Below are 18,973 nucleotides of genomic sequence, written 5' to 3'. Positions count from 1 at the left end.
TTGGCTTTCCTCGTATTGGTAGCACTGCAGCCCCTCCTTGGTTAGCCGGGCTAGTATCTCTGCGACAGTCCTCCTCCCAGGTGGCCAGGACTTTACCTCCCTTTGGGCTGCCCCGGTTAATTGGGCCACCAGGATGCTCACTTTTTGCTCTTCTGTGAGGGGGTACACCTGGAAGAGGCTATCCAGCTTTTCTCTAAAGTCCTGCAGGGTATGTGACTCCCCTGAGTACTGGGGTAGCCAGGCTGCCCCCGGGATATAGGGCATGGTGAAAGGCATGACCGCAACAGCGGTGGCGCTGGCGGGGGTTGGAGCGGTGAAGCTCTCCTCCGTATCCGACATCCTTCTCCCCCCTAGTGGACCGTGGCCTACCTTGCGATGATCCTCTTCCGTAGGCCGCGGCTCCGCAGTGGATCGTCAGGGTTGAGGACCTTCCGTCGCGCTCCTGTGACGTCGGCGTCTGCTGGGCTCCTTCCAGGACCTTACGCAACGTCCGGACGTGAGGCGGGGCTTCAGTTCTCGCGCGCTTTCGGAGTCCACGCCCCTCTTCTTCCCGCGCGGCGTCCTCAAGATGGCGTCCAATGGCGGGAAACCTCCACGGAGGGCGGGAAGAAGGCCGAAGATGGCGCCGGATGGCGGGAATCTTCACCACTGGTAAGTTTGAACAGTCTTTTTCAGGCACGCAGTACCCGGTGGTTGCGGGCACGAGATCCTGCCGACTACGCCAAAAGTTGACGCGCCCCTGGGCCTGTGTCGCGCAGCGTTGCGCACGCGGGAGCTTACCCGGAGCCGGATCTGGTGAGGGTTGTAGTCTCGTGGCGGTGACCCGGTCCGTGCCCAGGGAGTCAGACTAAGTGGCGCTGTATTAGCGGTAGATGTTGGACGACTACGCCACCCGTTGAGTGCAGCTAAGGAGCTGCTGCTGCAGGGCAGACCGCTGAGGCCGGTGGTAGGATTGTGCAGCGTGATAGTATAACCCCCAACAGGAGGGGTATGGCCTCAGGGCAGCCGACGTGGATGATGGGGGTAGCAGGAACCACTCGGAGACGGTACGGTGTAGTTCAGGGTCTTTACTGGTGACAAAGACAGACCCTCCCGGAGTACTGGCTAGTGATTGGGGCCTGGTCAGTCCTTGAGCAGATGGGATCTCCCCTGGCCAGGCGGAGTTGTAGGCCTCCCAAACTAACGTTACTCTTCTGGCTACCTTGCTAGAGGCGGGTATAAGTAGCCCACGTCCCTGAGTGTACCGTGTGGTGCTCACCCGTATGGCCGGTGACTCGGGGCCTTCTAGTAGCTTCCGCTCCACGACGGCGGTGCTGGTCCCACGCGTGTGACCGTGCCTTCGGGTTTCTGGGCCAGAGGACCTGCAATCCCCTGCCGGTCGGTTTCTGCTGCTGGATAGGAGTTAGTCCCCACAGCCTCGGACTCCGGGTCCGGTGATAGCTTCTCAGTCAGGGTGAGCTCTGCAGCTGCCAGCCCCTGACTCCTTGTAGCACTGCTCCCACAGAGCTCCTGTTGTTTCTTCCCATAGCTGCTTCTCTTCTCTGTCTCTACTTCTGGCATGGCCCAGGAGCTAGGCCCAGCCGGAGCCACAGCTCCCTGTCAGCCCTCCTGGCTGAACTCTCCCTTTGAACTCTCTAACCCTGCCTCAGCCCCAGGTTTATATAGGGGAAGTCCTTCCCCTCCCAGGACTGGGCAGGAGGTGTGGCATGCATAGGATTCCTGACCAAGAGACCTCCCACCTGCTCTCAGACATAACATTGCTGTTACTGTGGAAACCAGACCCCTGGGGTGCCACACTTACATAGACCAAAGATCTAACAGTCTACCAGAAACTGGTACAGATATCACATCAAACAATCAATCCTCAGTGTGTACTAAATGATTAAAGTGACAACAGTGAATAAAGTGACAATGTGCAAATTTATAAAAACACCCAAGAACGTTCCTAATATCTTTGGACCTCCAAGCCAAAGGATACATTCGGGCATCCAAACAAAGGCTACAATCAGCCCTGTTCAACACCCTAGATGCTGATTACCTGCCTTATAGTGGAGGGTGACACCCTAGTTAATGTTGACACTGTGGCGCCCCCGCTCCACGGCGGCTATCCCTGGATAACCCTAGCCAGCCCTGGAATTAATCACCCATAGAGGTATCAATGACATAAATGATCACAAGACTAAACAATAAAAGGAACTTATCTTAATAAAGTGCAATACTGATGCGTATCATCTTTATGCCGCATGTCCCGATTTTAAAGAGATTTAATAAAATTTGTATTTTAGGGTTTATGTTATACTTATGTCTTATGGTATCCTAAGCTTATCTTATGCTATACTCACATTATGCATTAACACTTCACATGCTGTTACATCACCATTATACATTACATAAGACACATATCACTTTTAGATATAAAACCGCAAGACAGTATTCACATGACGCGTTTGTTGTCTTCAGGGGCAGGAACAGGGTAAGACAGTCCACATCCCTACAGTTTTGTATCTTGAGCTCTGTGCACACAGCCTGCTCCAAGCTTAGCCGGTAAGAGCCCTATCTATGTGGTACAATACTGGGGTTCATCGTATGTTTTCCGCATCTACTGTATGGAGGTTTCTCTACTATCAATAAAGAGAAGGTTTTTCGCAGCCTTATTCTTAAGCAGACAGGGGGTTTAGCTCCATGTCACACTACACACCGTGGTAAGGTGTATGAGGGGAGCATAGCCTGCCTAATCTAATAGTATGGGCGTCACTAATAGGCTGTAAACCAGACACTGTGCGTGACCAGCGCCAAAATATCTACCAGTACCTCATATATAGATTTTGCACGTTATTTTTTTCAGGGTTCAGACAAGCCCATCAATGCTGGATTTGTAAACTAGGGGGTTTGTCCTCATGGGGTGCACTTAGATAGTGCTTTGCAGCCTGCCTAATCTAACAGTATGAGGGTCACTAATAGGCTGTAAGCCCTATATTGAGCACTATCTGTGTTAGGCGTCAGGTGTTTTCTGGATCCGAAATGGGTTCAGAATCATCAGTGGATTCTGTGGTCTCCCATTCCGGTCCAGATGCTTCTCAGCATCATCGTCAGTCCCAACGCCTAGCTGGTGCACGAGATGTACAAGTTGTCTCTCGGGTCTTTGTTCCTAGCAACATGAAGGATAGGTTGCGGAGGGAAACAGGGCTGTTACAGCCTAAGTCCAGGATACACTGCACTGAGCATGCCCGTGACATGGCGGACCGTGATTGGTGGTTTGGGAGTCAGCTGATCCGGTGACCTGGCACCGCCTGATTGGTCGCGGGTGACGTCACCAATAATGTGACGATGGGCAGGGCTTAATATTTAAATAGCACGCCCACAAACATGGCGGCGCACTCTGATCATTGAGCTGAGTTGGTGTTATTGTGTGGACGCTTGGTCGTTTCGGCTCCACGTGTGCTTTTGCTGTTATAGCTTCTGACAGGCAGGTTTAGCAGGGGATAGACAGCCTTAGATGGAGGGAGGCAGGTAGCTTCGTCTGACACTCTGGCTCCAACAAGGGGGTCGCTATACACCCCGAGCAGACTGCGGACTCCGTATTCCCGGCACCGCCTGTTAGCCACGTGGAGAGATACTCCTCAGTCCGGTAGCAAGCCGGCTGGGAGCACGTATAAGCCAGCGTGAATCACACACGCATCCGAGCGCCTGCTGCGTAGCCTCTGTGCAGTTAACAGGGCTACGGCTCCATTATTTGTCGCACATCTCTCGTGCAGTTAATGGAGATAGTGCGAATCCCTATTCCCGTTCCGGTGTGCAGTAACACGGGGGGGATTGTTATTTCAGTTGGTTGTTTTACCTTCTTACCCGGAAGGTGTTCGTCCACAGTCCTCCAGGCTGCATCACGGACCCCGGGTTCGTTTGCTTTCCATTATTTAATAAAGTTGTTTGCAACCATTCCCCTAACAATCTGTGTGTGACCAGTGACCTATACAAGCCATTTTTTTGTGTGCAGTTTTAATACTAAGCAATGACCCCCTCCAAGAATTGGTAGGTTATGAGTTGGTTGTCTCATCAGTATTTTGCACCTGTGCTGCCCCTGCCTTTATTATATGGTTTGCTTCATCCTGATTAGTGCATTAGTTTTGAGACCTGGGCTGGAGAATAAATACTGTTCCTCTTTTTTGCTGTGTTAATAATTTTTTTCAGTTTTAATTCAACTACTCTAGCATCAAGCTCCTAATTCGCTTTGTCTAAAGGAAGTTAGATGGCAATGTTTTATTGTGTGAGGTATGGAACTCTCTACCACATGACCTTGTAATACTTAATTCTCTAAAAAAAAGTTCAAGGAGGTCCTGTGTGACTTTCTTGAATAACATTACAGGTTATTCATACTAGATTTTATTATGGGACGTTGATCCAAGCAACTAGTCTGATTGCCATATGTGGAGTCGGGAAGGAATTTTTCCCCTAATTTTGGGCAAGCAGCATCTGCCTCATGTTTTTTTTTGACTTCCTCTGGATCAACACATAAGCTTTTCACAGGTCTCTATATATAGTGTGATGGCTCCCACAGCTCTTTATATACAGTACTAGATGGTGGCCCGATTCTAACGCATCGGGTATTCTAGAATCTGTATGCGGCCGACCAGGCGCAATCAACAGAGTGGTGTTTAAATGTGGCGCCAAAATCGCTGATTGGTCGCGGCGCCAATATCGCTGATTCCGACCAATCAGCGAATCGTATTACTGAGGACCGGGCAGCGACGCTACCTGTGCGGGTACTTCCGCTGCAAGGAACCGGGAGATGGCCGGCTGCTCACAGCCGAAGTATCCCGACTGGCGGCGCCGCTCCCCGGTCCTCGCTTCACACTTGCCGTCGGGAGATCAGCGGCGCCGCCGGTCGCGGTACTTCTGCTGCGAGCAGCCGGGAGATGAGCGGCTAGCGCCGGTCATCTCCCGGCTGCATCGCCGCTGACCTCCGTGCGGCAGATGAGCTGCTAACGGCCGCCATCTTTTTCTGAAATCCCGCGTCGCTGATTGGCCGCGGCTGGACCAATCAGCGACGCAGGATTTCCTGGACAGAAGGACAGACAGACAGACGGATAAGACGATTATATACAGTACAGACCAAAAGTTTGGACACACCTTCTCATTTCAAGATTTTTCTGTATTTTCATGACTATGAAAATTGTACATTCACACTGAAGGCATCAAAACTATGAATTAACACATGTGGAATTATATACTTAACAAAAAAGTGTGAAACAACTGAAAATATGTCTTATATTCTAGGTTCTTCAAAGTAGCCACCTTTTGCTTTGATGACTGCTTTGCACACTCTTGGCATTCTCTTGATGAGCTTCAAGAGGTAGTCAATGGAAATGGTCTTCCAACAATCTTGAAGGAGTTCCCAGAGATGCTTAGCACTTGTTGGCCCTTTTGCCTTCACTCTGCGGTCCAGCTCACCCCAAATCATCTCGATTGGGTTCAGGTCTGGTGACTGTGGAGGCCAGGTCATCTGGCGTAGCACCCCATCATTCTCCTTCTTGGTCAAATAGCCCTTACACAGCCTGGAGGTGTGTTTGGGGTCATTGTCCTGTTGAAAAATAAATGATGGTCCAACTAAACGCAAACCGGATGGAATAGCATGCCGCTGCAAGATGCTGTTGTAGCCATGCTGGTTCAGTATGCCTTCAATTTTGAATAAATCCCCAACAGTGTCACCAGCAAAGCACCCCCACACCATCACACCTCCTCCTCCATGCTTCTCGGTGGGAACCAGACATGTAGAGTCCATCCGTTCACCTTTTCTGCATCGCACAAAGACACGGTGGTTGGAACCAAAGATCTCAAATTTAGACTCATCAGACCAAAGCACAGATTTCCACTGGTCTAATGTCCATTCCTTGTGTTCTTTAGCCCAAATAAGTCTCTTCTGCTTGTTGCCTGTCCTTAGCATTGGTTTCCTAGCAGCTATTTTACCATGAAGGCCTGCTGCACAAAGTCTCCTCTTAACAGTTGTTGAAGAGATGTGTCTGCTGCTAGAACTCTGTGTGGCATTGACCTGGTCTCTAATCTGAGCTGCTGTTAACCTGCGATTTCTGAGGCTGGTGACTCGGATAAACTTATCCTCAGAAGCAGAGGTGACTCTTGGTCTTCCTTTCCTGGGGCAGTCCTCATGTGAGCCAGTTTCTTGCAGCGCTTGATGGTTTTTGCATCTGCACTTGGGGACACTTTCAAAGTTTTACCAATTTTTTGCATTGACTGACCTTCATTTCTTAAAGTAATGATGGCCACTCATTTTTCTTTACTTAGCTGCTTTTTTCTTGCCATAATACAAATTCTAACAGTCTATTTAGTAGGACTATCAGCTGTGTATCCACCAGACTTCTGCACAACACAGCTGATGATCCGAACCCCATTTATAAGGCAAGAACTCCCACTTATTAAACCTGACAGGGCACACCTGTGAAGTGAAAACCATTTCCGGTGACTACCTCTTGAAGCTCATCAAGAGAATGCCAAGAGTGTGCAAAGCAGTCATCAAAGCAAAAGGTGGCTACTTTGAAGAACCTAGAATATAAGACATATTTTCAGTTGTTTCACACTTTTTTTGTTAAGTATATAATTCCACATGTGTTAATTCATAGTTTTGATGCCTTCAGTGTGAATGTACAATTTTCATAGTCATGAAAATACAGAAAAATCTTTAAATGAGAAGGTGTGTCCAAACTTTTGGTCTGTACTGTATATTAGATGATGACCCCACAGACCCTTTACACAGCATTATGTTTCCACAGCTCCTTGTATACAGTATGATTCCCTCATTGTTCCCTAAATACAGTATGATGTGCTCACAGCTCCATATACACCGTATGATGTCCCCACACATGCAGATACACAATATGATACCTATACACAATATGATGCCCCTACATCTCCCTATACACAATATGATGCCCCTACATCTCCCTCCATCTGAACAAGTCTCTCCAGCTTCAGAAAGATTATGGATGCATCACATTTTTTTTTACGGACAGGGAAAAAAGTGCCCTATTTTTATGGACTGTCCAAGAATTTCTGGACAGTTGGCAACCCTGCTATTAGTTCCACTGGGGTGGCAGCCTAGGTGGATGCTGGAAGCACAACCGTCTCTCCCTAAGATTCGGAGAGGGAAGGCCACCGATTCCTGACCCTTGCTGTGGCCTTTTCGTTGAGAGGGATGGTTTATTGAGGGCCCATATATACACACAGTCATGGCTGGAAGTGTTTAGCAACCTTGAGATTGTTCCAGAAAGTGAAGTATTTCTCCCAGAAAATTATTACAATTACACGTTTTGTTATACATTTGTTATAATATTTATTTCCTTTGTGTGTATTGAAACAGCACAAAAAATGGGAAAAAAAGGCAAATTGGACATAATTTCACACAAAACTCCAAAAATGGGCCGGACAAAATTGTTGGCACTTTTACAAAATTGTGGAAAACAACTTTGCTTCAAGCATGTGATGCTCGTTAAAACTCACCTGTGGCAAGTAACAGTCGTGGGTAATATGAAAGTCATACCTGAGACCAGATAAAAAGTGGAGAAGATAGATAGATATGAGATTGATAGATAGATAGATATGAGATAGATAGATGGATATGTGGCACCCCAGGGTCTGGTTACCACTGTAATAGAAATATTATGTCTGAGAGCAAGTGGGAGGTTTCCTGGTTCGGAGCCCTTAAACATGCAACACCTCCTGTCCCAGACCAGATAGGGGAGGAACCTGCCCTATATAAACTGGATCTGGGGCGGGGTTAGTGAAGTCAGAGCCTGGAGTTAGTTCCAGACACAGGGAAAGTAACAGCGAGGAGCTCTGTAGGAGCAGGAGCTGAAGACCAGGGACTTGAGCTAAGCGGAGTTCGTCCTGGCAGAAGACTCTGAGAACCGGACACAGGAGTCCGAGGTTGCGGGGACTTATATATACCCAGCAGCAGAAACCCGCCGGCAGGGGATTTCAAGTCCTCTGGCCATAGAAGCCCGGAGGCTCAGTCACGAGCAAGGGACCAGCACTGCAATCGAGGAGCGGGGGCTATCAGAAGGCCCCAAGTCACCAGCCATACAGGTGAGCACCACACGGAACACTCAGGGACGTGGGCTACTTCCACTCGCTTACAGCAAGGTAGCCAGGAAGAGTGCAGATAGTCGGGGAGGCCTACAACTCCACCTGGCCAGGGGAACTCCAGTTTGCTCACAGACTGACCAGGCCTCTTATGCTAGCCAGTACTCCCGGGAGGGTCTGCCTTATCACCATCAGTAAAGACCCTGAACTGCACTGCAAAGCCTCTGAGTCGTTCCTGCTGCGCTCGTGCACCATCACTCCTATCATCCACACTCACTAGCCTGAGGCTATACTCCTCCCGTGGGGAGTTATACTACACTCTGCTGCCCTCACAACATCAGCCTCAGAGGTCTGCTCAGCAGCGGCGGTTCTTATTGACCGCAATCCACGGGTGGCGTAGTCGGACATTGCATTATACTGATACAGAGACTGCCACAATATTGGTCTGGCCACCCTGAGCCACGGGACCGGGTCGCCACTACTACTCCCAGCATTGCCCTGAAGTCCGGTCCCGGGTGCCCCATGGCCCAGGGGGCGCGTCATATAGATAATAGATAGATGATAGATAGTCCTATGATATGAGATAGAGGTCATTATAGACAGGTTTATACACTCTCTCCCGAAGTCGGTAAAATCCTGGGTTGCCCAGGGAGATCCCTATAATGCTGATGACTTGGTGGGGTTGGTGGAAAGATACCAGGCGGTTGAGAGTCTGTTGGGAAAACAAGGGGTCGTAGCCTCTCAATACTGGGGTTCCCAAAAGGTGGCGGACACCCAAAAGAAGCGAGCTAGCGCCACACCTGGGGGGCATCCTAGAGTTCAGGAGGGGTCTGAGTTGCTGCCCAAGGTCCCACCCCATAATATAGTGTGTTGGAGATGTCATACCCCTGGCCATATTGCCTCCCGGTGTCCCATAACCTCTGAACCAATGGACTGTAACATGGGCCGGCGTTGCTCTTATTTTGCCTACCCCGCCTGCAGCGCGGTTCGTCAACATGGCGAGGGCCCTCAGGCATGCTCAGTGTCAGTTAACGGGGCACAAGTCTCTGGACTATTGGTCTCAGGAAGTTTGGTGACCCTGATAAGGGCCACACTCCCTCATCGGCTGGTTTCTGGGAAGGTGGTGGATGTCCGGTGTATCCATGGGGACGCTAAGAACTATCCTGTGGCCCAGGTGGATGTAAACACAGACTGTGGCACCACATCTCATGAAGTGGCGGTCGTTAAGGACCTATTGCATCCCATAATAATTGGACGTTACTTTGCATTATTCTGGGAAATGTGGGGGAAAGCGGGGACACCTGGTTGCTTGGACGACAGCCAGATCGCCCCTAAGGAAACTTACTGTTATGCACACGCCCGGGCTAAGCGGCGTGTGCGTGTGATTGGTAGTGATTCCACTGGACCGTGCCGGAGAGTGAATGCCTGGAGGGGCGTGACTAAGTATTCACCCGATCCGACCAGGGTCGCACGACGGCATACGACGCCAGTGCACCAAGGAGGAACCGAGCAGAGGGACCAGGTGCTACTCCAGGACAGACCCCGGACACGGCTGTTGACCCACACAGGGGAATACAGGAACAGGCTGGTAGGCTGGCACACAGACTGGAGGGTATAGGCAGGCACGACTGGTATGCAGGCAGGCGGGTATGCAGGCAGGGGGGTAAAGGCAAGCACAGCTAGAGTGCAGACAGGGAGGCACTAGCAGGTAGGAACACAGGCGGGATAGGACCCAGTACACACCGGGACTCAGGAACAATACAGGCAGAGGGTTACAGGCAAGCACAGCTAGAGTGCAGACAAGGCTGAGAAGGGAGGACAGGGCTCTGTACACACGGAACAGACAGGAAGGGAAAGACAGAGCCAGATACTCACACAGTACTTGCAGAGACAACAAGCAGGAGTTAGGTACGAGTTCAGACTCTGCAGAAAAAGGAAGGGAACGGACATAGAGGCAAAACAGGTAAAGGACAGGAGAGAGTTCAGACTGGAACTGAGTGTACGGAGGAGACCGACACTGCAGAGGGATACAGGAGCGGGTCTGGGAATACGGCCCCCAGAGAGGCGGAACGAACAGGCAAGGAGCGTGTTCAGACAGGACAGACCAGACGCAGGAGCGGGTCTAGGAAATCGGCCACTAGAAGGCGGAACGAACGGGCAAGGAGCGTGTTCAGACAGGACAGACCAGACACAGGAGCGGGTCTAGGAAATCGGCCACTAGAAGGCGAGAGGAACAGGCTAGGAGCGTGTTCAGACAGGACAGACAAGAGAACACAGAAAGGAGTCAGTTCAGACACGGGAGCTGATACCGCAAAGCAGGAGACATACAGGACTCAGTTCAGACACGGGAACTGATACAAAAAGCAGGAGACAAGAGACGGGACCTGGCACCTTCAGAGTGCAAGCACACACTGAAGGAAACACTATGCTCAGGCAGGGATAGAAGGGAGCTGCTGAGCTATATACCAAGTGACAGACAGCAATAGGCTGAGGACGCACAAGGGGTGTGACCCACAGCAGGTACAAAAGGCAGGAAGTGATCAGGCGCCGCCCTTAAGCAGCAGAAACAGACACAAACAGACAGCATGGAGGGAAGCCAGAGAGACATTCTGGACAGGAGATCAAGTGCGCCCTCTTGCACAGTGGGAGATGGACCACCATGCAAGGACGCCGCCAGGTATGTTACAGTACCTCCCCCCTTACGCCCCCTCTTCTTCAGGCCTGCCAGAATCTTCCGCAGGGAATTCGAGGACCAGTCGTTCACTGGGTTGGAGGGGGACAGAGACTTAAGGGTAATCTCTGCTTCGAGGTACATCTTGTCAAGCTCACAGGAAGAAATAGACGGGTTATCAGGTACATAATGAGGAAAAGTCACTGTCTCTTTGTTATCTGGTGGTATCCCGGAGGATTCAGGAAACAACTGGAGGTCCTCCGCCGGGTCAGAAGAGTGCAGAGGCTCAGAGAAAACAACTGCTTCAGAGTACACTAGGTCGGACTCACTGGAGGAAGCAGGCGAGGTATCGGGTACCGAGTATAGGAAAGTCTCTGTCCATTCACCACCAGGTGGCACCCCGAAGGGTTCTGGAGACAGCTGGCGGTTCTCCGCCTGGTCAGAGGGGTGTAGAGACTCACGGGTAACCTCTGCTTCAGAGTACACTAGGTCGGACTCACTGGACGAAGCAAGCGAGGTATCAGATCCAGGATATAGGAAAGTCTCTGTCCATTCACCACCAGGTGGCACCCCGAAGGATTCTGAACACAACTGGAGGTCCTCCGCCTGGTCGGAGGGGTGTAGAGACTCAGGAGTAACCTCTGCTTCGGAGTACACTAGGTTGGACTCACTGGACGAAGCGAGCGAGGTATCAGGTACAGAGTATAGGAAAGTCTCTGTCCATTCACCACCAGGTGGCACCCCGAAGGATTCTGAACACAACTGGAGGTCCTCCGCCTGGTCGGAGGGGTGTAGAGACTCAGGAGTAACCTCTGCTTCGGAGTACACTAGGTTGGACTCACTGGACGAAGCGAGCGAGGTATCAGGTACAGAGTATAGGAGAGTCTCTGTCCTTTCGCTACCAGGTAGCACCCCGAAGGGTTCAGGAGACAACTGGAGGTCCTCCGCCTGGTCGGAGGGGTGTAGAGACTCGGAGGTAACTACCACTTTGGGGTACCCATTGTCAGGCTCACAGGACGAAGCGGACAAAGTATTGAGTACCGGGTGTAGAGAAGTCTCTCTCCATTTGTCATCGAGTGGTATCCCGGAGGGTTCAGGAGGCAACAGGGGATCCTCCGCCAGGTAGTAGAGGTGCACAGACTCTGAGGTAACCACAGCTTTGGAGCATCCTTGGACATGCACACCGGTTAAAGAGAAAGAAGCATCTGATGCCGGGTGCAGGAAGTTCTCCTGTGTGGAGTCTGGATGGGCAGAAGTCTCTTCGGCCAGGAGAACTGGTGCACTACCCATGCACATTACCCATTGGGGTTTCTCCGGGATACAGGGAGATGAAGCTTCAGTAGGGACTTCAAGGTTGGGGTCAGGAGGTCTCAGGGAGGACAGACCCTGGCGTGACGGCTTGCCTCTAAGTCTAGCACGTCTGGACTGCCTCTTGAGGTTGAGAGAAGTATTCCGGAAAGCGTAGTCACCCTGTGAGGATTCTGGGTGGGCAGTAGTCTCATTGGGCTGGAGGACTATTGCGCTACCCACACACATTACCCGTCGGGGCTGCTCCGGGATATTGGGAAGTGAAGCTTCAGCAGGGGCTTCAGAGTTAGGGTCCTCGAAGACCATACGAAAGGCCACCAGGAAGGCCTGCAGGTCAAGGATGACAGGATCCCATGCTTCCCATAGGGGGGTGACCCATTTCAAGGCATCACCCGCTAGGTAGTCAATCATAAAGGCCACTTTAGCCCAATCGGAAGGAAAATAGAGAGGGTAGGCCTTAAAGTGTAGCATGCATTGCTCCACAAATGCACGACACTGTCTTGGATCCCCATAGTAACGTGGCGGATCCGCAGGAACGAGAGCTGATAGATCCATCTGGACGGGTGCGTAATTCGCCTGGAACTCAGCTAAAGGGGGGAAAAAAATTTATTTATTTATTTTAATGCATGTATTCGCTGGAAAAACTTCTCAAAGAGCGAAGGCCGTGGGGCTCAACGGGAACCATGGCCTGAGCATGCTGTTATGCACACGCCCGGGCTAAGCGGCGTGTGCGTGTGATTGGTAGTGATTCCACTGGACCGTGCCGGAGAGTGAATGCCTGGAGGGGCGTGACTAAGTATTCACCCGATCCGACCAGGGTCGCACGACGGCATACGACGCCAGTGCACCAAGGAGGAACCGAGCAGAGGGACCAGGTGCTACTCCAGGACAGACCCCGGACACGGCTGTTGACCCACACAGGGGAATACAGGAACAGGCTGGTAGGCTGGCACACAGACTGGAGGGTATAGGCAGGCACGACTGGTATGCAGGCAGGCGGGTATGCAGGCAGGGGGGTAAAGGCAAGCACAGCTAGAGTGCAGACAGGGAGGCACTAGCAGGTAGGAACACAGGCGGGATAGGACCCAGTACACACCGGGACTCAGGAACAATACAGGCAGAGGGTTACAGGCAAGCACAGCTAGAGTGCAGACAAGGCTGAGAAGGGAGGACAGGGCTCTGTACACACGGAACAGACAGGAAGGGAAAGACAGAGCCAGATACTCACACAGTACTTGCAGAGACAACAAGCAGGAGTTAGGTACGAGTTCAGACTCTGCAGAAAAAGGAAGGGAACGGACATAGAGGCAAAACAGGTAAAGGACAGGAGAGAGTTCAGACTGGAACTGAGTGTACGGAGGAGACCGACACTGCAGAGGGATACAGGAGCGGGTCTGGGAATACGGCCCCCAGAGAGGCGGAACGAACAGGCAAGGAGCGTGTTCAGACAGGACAGACCAGACGCAGGAGCGGGTCTAGGAAATCGGCCACTAGAAGGCGGAACGAACGGGCAAGGAGCGTGTTCAGACAGGACAGACCAGACACAGGAGCGGGTCTAGGAAATCGGCCACTAGAAGGCGAGAGGAACAGGCTAGGAGCGTGTTCAGACAGGACAGACAAGAGAACACAGAAAGGAGTCAGTTCAGACACGGGAGCTGATACCGCAAAGCAGGAGACATACAGGACTCAGTTCAGACACGGGAACTGATACAAAAAGCAGGAGACAAGAGTCGGGACCTGGCACCTTCAGAGTGCAAGCACACACTGAAGGAAACACTATGCTCAGGCAGGGATAGAAGGGAGCTGCTGAGCTATATACCAAGTGACAGACAGCAATAGGCTGAGGACGCACAAGGGGTGTGACCCACAGCAGGTACAAAAGGCAGGAAGTGATCGGGCGCCGCCCTTAAGCAGCAGAAACAGACACAAACAGACAGCATGGAGGGAAGCCAGAGAGACATTCTGGACAGGAGATCAAGTGGGAGATGGACCACCATGCAAGGACGCCGCCAGGTATGTTACACTTACCCGCAGAACATAGTAGATGAGTTTCCCATGTGTGTGCTGGTGGGCAATGAGGATGAAGTAGCATCCCCTGAGTCCAATATCCCTGAGCTGGAGGTGTCCGAGGGAAACTTTGGAACTGCCCAACTCAGGGATTTAACTCTGAAAGGGGCCTTTGAAAATGTTACTGTGTTAAATGGGGTGCCTCAGGAACCGGGGGCTGACACTAGGTTCCCTCATTTTGCTGTGAATGGGGATTTGCTGTACAGAATAACCAAGCCAAGGGGTGAGGTAATAGAACAGTTGCTGGTGCCAGGGCCCTATAGACGCAGGGTGTTAGACATGGCTCATTCTCATGTGTTGGGTGGTCACCTGGGTGCAGACAAGATTCAAGAACGGATCCTCCAAAGATTCTACTGGCCAGGTTGCTATAGAGAAATATAGAGTTATTGTCGTTCCTGCCCCACATGCCAGATAACCTCCCCAGTGGCCCACTTCCGCAGTCCCCTAGTGCCACTACCAGTCATCGAGGTTCCATTCGAACGCATAGCAATGGATCTAGTGGGGCCTCTGGTCAAGTCCGCCCAAGGGCATCAGTATATCCTGGTGGTATTAGATTATGCTACATGGTATCTGGAGGCCGTACCACTACGAAACTCCTCCACCAGGTGTATAGCCCGGGAGTTAGTCCACATGTTTTCAAGAACCGGGTTGCCTAACGAGATCCTAACAGACCAAGGAACTCCATTTATGTCGAAGGTCATGAGGGAATTGTGCAAGACACTGCAGATTGCACAACTGAGAACCTCCGTGTACTCTCCCCAGACGGACGGACTGGTAGAGAGGTTTAACAAAACCTTGAAAGCAATGTTGAGGAAAGCAGTGGAAAAGGATGGCCGAGACTGGGACTATATGTTGTTCGCCATGAGGGAAGTTCCCAAAGCTTCCACAGGTTTCTCCCCGTTTGAACCACTCTATGGACGACACCCTCAGGACTCCTGGAGGTGGAGAAAGAGTCCTGGGAAGCTGAGACCACTCCCTATAGGAGAGTGGTGGAGCACGTTGCCCAGATGCAAGAGAGGATTGCCCATGTGATGCCCATTGTGAGGGAGCACCTCCTCAAGGCACAAGAGGCACAGTCCAGGGTGTATAATAGGTCGGCCAGGGTGAGATCGTTCAACCCAGGAGATCAAGTGCTTGTGCTAGTCCCACAGTGGAGAGCAAGTTCATGGCCAAGTGGCAGGGCCCCTATGAGGTGGTAGAGAAAGTGGGGGAAGTCAACTTTAAGATCCACCAACCAGGGAAGAGGAAGCCCTACCAAATTTACCATGTTAACTTGATTAAGCCATGGCAAGATAGAGAGCCTGCGGAAGCTCCCTGTTTAGTGGCTGAGGCTGAGGCCGATGTGAAAGAGGTCAAGGTGGCAGAGTCACTGTCACATGCCCAAAAGCAACAGTGCGAAGAGTTGTTACAGCGAAATAAAGACATGTTTTCGGAGTTGCCAGGACTCACTCAGGTCATAGAGCATGAGGTTCTCACAGAGCCTCATGTTCGCGTCAATCTAAAACCATACCGGATCCCCGAAGCCCGCAGAGAGGTGATCTCTAAAGAAGTAAGGCGGATGCTAAACCTGGGAGTCATTGAAGAGTCCAAAAGTGGATGGTCCAGTCCTATAGTCTTAGTGCCGAAACCAGATGGGGAATGGCGGTTTTGCAACGACTATAGGAAGCTGAAGGAGGTCTCAAAGTTCGACGCCTACCCAATGCCTAGGGTAGATGAGCTTATCGAAAGGCTAGGACGGGCTCGGTACATCACCACTCTGGACCTCACCAAAGGATATTGGCAAATTCCCCTGTCCAAAGAGGCTAAGGAGAAGACAGCCTTCTCGACGCCAATACGTCAGGATGCCGTTTGGGTTGAAGGGAGCTCCGGCCACCTTCCAGAGAGCCATGGACCGGATCTTAGCACCCCACAAACAGTATGCAGCGGCCTACCTAGATGCTATCGTCATATTTAGCCAGGACTGGGAAAGTCATCTGGACAAAGTTCAAGCCATACTTGATGCCCTAAGGAAGGCGGGCTTTACTATCAACCCGAAGAAATGTGCCATGGGGATGGAGGAAGCCAAGTACCTAGGGTACGTGGTTGGTAGAGGGGAAATAAAACCACAAATAAATAAGGTCGAGGCGATCTTGAACTGGCCACAGCCCCTCTCGAAGAAGCAGGTCAGGGCGTTTCTAGGCATTGTGGGCTACTATCGAAGATTTGTCCTTAACTTTGCCCTGATAGCAGCCCCACTGATGGATCTTCTGAAAGGGATGAAGTCAGCTATGGCCAAGTGGTCCCCGGAAGCAGAAGCGACCTGCCAGGAATTGAAACTGGTCCTCTGTAAACAACCAGTCTTGGTGGCACCCAGCTTCTCCAAGGAGTTTGTGGTCCAGATGGATGCATCGGATGTCGGGCTGGGAGCAGTCTTGTCCCAGGAGATTAACGGAGAAGAACACCCTGTAAAATACCTCAGTCTGAAGCTCTCCGCTTGTGAGAAGGACTACTCCATTGTAGAAAAAGAATGTTTGGCCATTAAGTGGGCGTTAGACACTCTGAGGTATTACCTATTAGGTAGAAGGTTCAGGTTAGTGTCAGACCATGCCCCATTGAGGTGGATGCGAGAAAAGAAGGGAAACAATGCCAGAGTGACTAGGTGGTTCCTGGCTCTACAAGATTTTAGTTTCCAGGTAGAGCATAGGCCTGGGAAACAACATGGGAATGCCGCTGCCTTGTCAAGGATTTATTGTATGGTGACAGAAGGTGCCAAGCCCTACGGCTTTGGACAGAGGGGGGGTGTATGTAAGGTTGCTGCCGGACAGATCGTGGACGGGAGGTATGTGTCCTCGAAGTGCCATGCTTCGGTGATGTAGGATCCGGAGAAGCAGGCTCCAGCACACATAGTGCTGAGAGGAATTTAATGGGTCCGGATTACAGGGCCGGGTTTTATGAGCAGCTGAAAGAGCTGGGGGGGAACAGCTGCTCACTTACCTCCAGTCCGGTCTTGGAAGGCTAATTTAAGACAGCTGCGCCTGTCTCTGTCTGTCTGTGTTTGCTGGGCAAGGTGAGCAGACCTTGCAGGTGCTTCTTAGACTCTGCAGGAGGCAGAGAAAAGCACCTTGTTTAAACGGCTGAATCCGTGCTGCATGGACTTGTTATTTTGAGCTTTGTTCTGTTATTCCTTTTTGTGCCAGGAAAAGGCTGTAACTTTTGTTTCTTAACTGGTGTATGGACACTAAAATAAGCCACCAGTTTGTTTGAACCCGTGGACTGCATCACTGTGTGAACCTGTGCCTACCTCCAACGCGGCTCAGTGAGTACAAATCCCTACACTATCTATCTATCTATTTATCTATCTATCCATCTATTTATTCATCTATCCATCTATCTATCCATCCATCATACATGGATAGATAGAAAGATAGATAGATACATATATGGATAGATAGATGGATAGATAGATATGAAATAGAGAATATAAGGATAGATAGATGATAGATAATCCTATGATATGATAGGTTTGATCGTGCATTTCCAATGTCTCTTACCACTGCTGCCATGATAGAGCATTTTCTACACTTTCTCGGTTCCCTCTTCCATTGCTGGAGGCTAACTTCTGCCGCATGAAATACAGTGGTGGCCAAAAGTATTGGCACCCCGGCAATTCTGTCAGATAATACTCAGTTTCTTCCTGAAAATGATTGCAATCACAAATTCTTTGGTATTATTATCTTCATTTAATTTGTCTTCAATGAAAAAACACAAATAGAATTGTCCTAAAGCCAAATTGGATATAATTCCACATCAAACCTAAAAAAGGGGATGGACAAAAGTATTGGCACTGTTTGAAAAATCATGTGATGCTTCTCTAATTTGTGTAATTAACAGCACCTGTAACTTACCTGTGGCACCTAACAGGTGTTGGCAATAACTAAATCACACTTGCAGCCAGTTAACATGGATTAAAGTTGACTCAACCTCTGTCCTGTGTCCTTGTGTGTACCACATTGAGCATGGAGAAAAGAAAGAAGACCAAAGAATTGTCTGAGGACTTGTGAAACCAAATTGTGAGGAAGCATGAGCAATCTGAAGGCTACAAGTCCGTCTCCAAAGACCTGAATGTTCCTGTGTCTTCCGTGCGCAGTGTCATCAAGAAATTTAAAGCCCATGGCACTGTGGCTAACCTCCCTACATGTGGACGGAAAAGAAAAATTGACGAGAGATTTCAGCGCAAGATTGTGCGGATGGTGGATAAAGAACCTCGACTAACATCCAAACAAGTTCAAGCTGCCCTGCAGTCTGAGGGTACAACAGTGTCAACCCGTACTATCCGTCGGCGTCTGAATGAAAAGGGACTGTATGGTAGGATACCCAGGAAGACCCCACTTCTTACCCCGAGACATAAAAAAGCCAGGCTGGAGTTTGCCAAAACTTACCTGATAAAGCCTAGAACTGGAAGTGCATTGAGGTGAAGGTGAAGAGGTATTGGGAATCCTGCAGAAAATACCTGTGTGAATTGCGTGAAGAGGTATTGGGAATCCTGCAGAAAATACCTGTGTGAATTGCGTGAAGAGGTATTGGGAATCCTGCAGAAAATACCTGTGTGAATTGCGTGAAGAGGTATTGGGAATCCTGCAGAAAATACCTGTGTGAATTGCGGTGAGTGCTGCATTGTGATCTGCTGAGTGCTTTTCTACCTGTTTAGATTTATTGGGCTTTTTAAAATCTATTTTCTCACTACAGTTTTAGTTTCTTAGTTTACTACCTGTGTATTTAAAGGTTAACTACATTGCACTAAAATCCTGAGGTGTAGATTTACTCACAAGGGGTTAATTAAGGGGAAGGGGTCATAAT

This window comes from Phyllobates terribilis, unplaced genomic scaffold (assembly GCF_046119375.1).
Source record: "Phyllobates terribilis strain yellow unplaced genomic scaffold, ASM4611937v1 Scaffold_76__1_contigs__length_6945272, whole genome shotgun sequence".
Classification (NCBI taxonomy): Eukaryota; Metazoa; Chordata; class Amphibia; order Anura; family Dendrobatidae; genus Phyllobates; species Phyllobates terribilis.
This window is presented reverse-complemented; position numbering follows the sequence as displayed.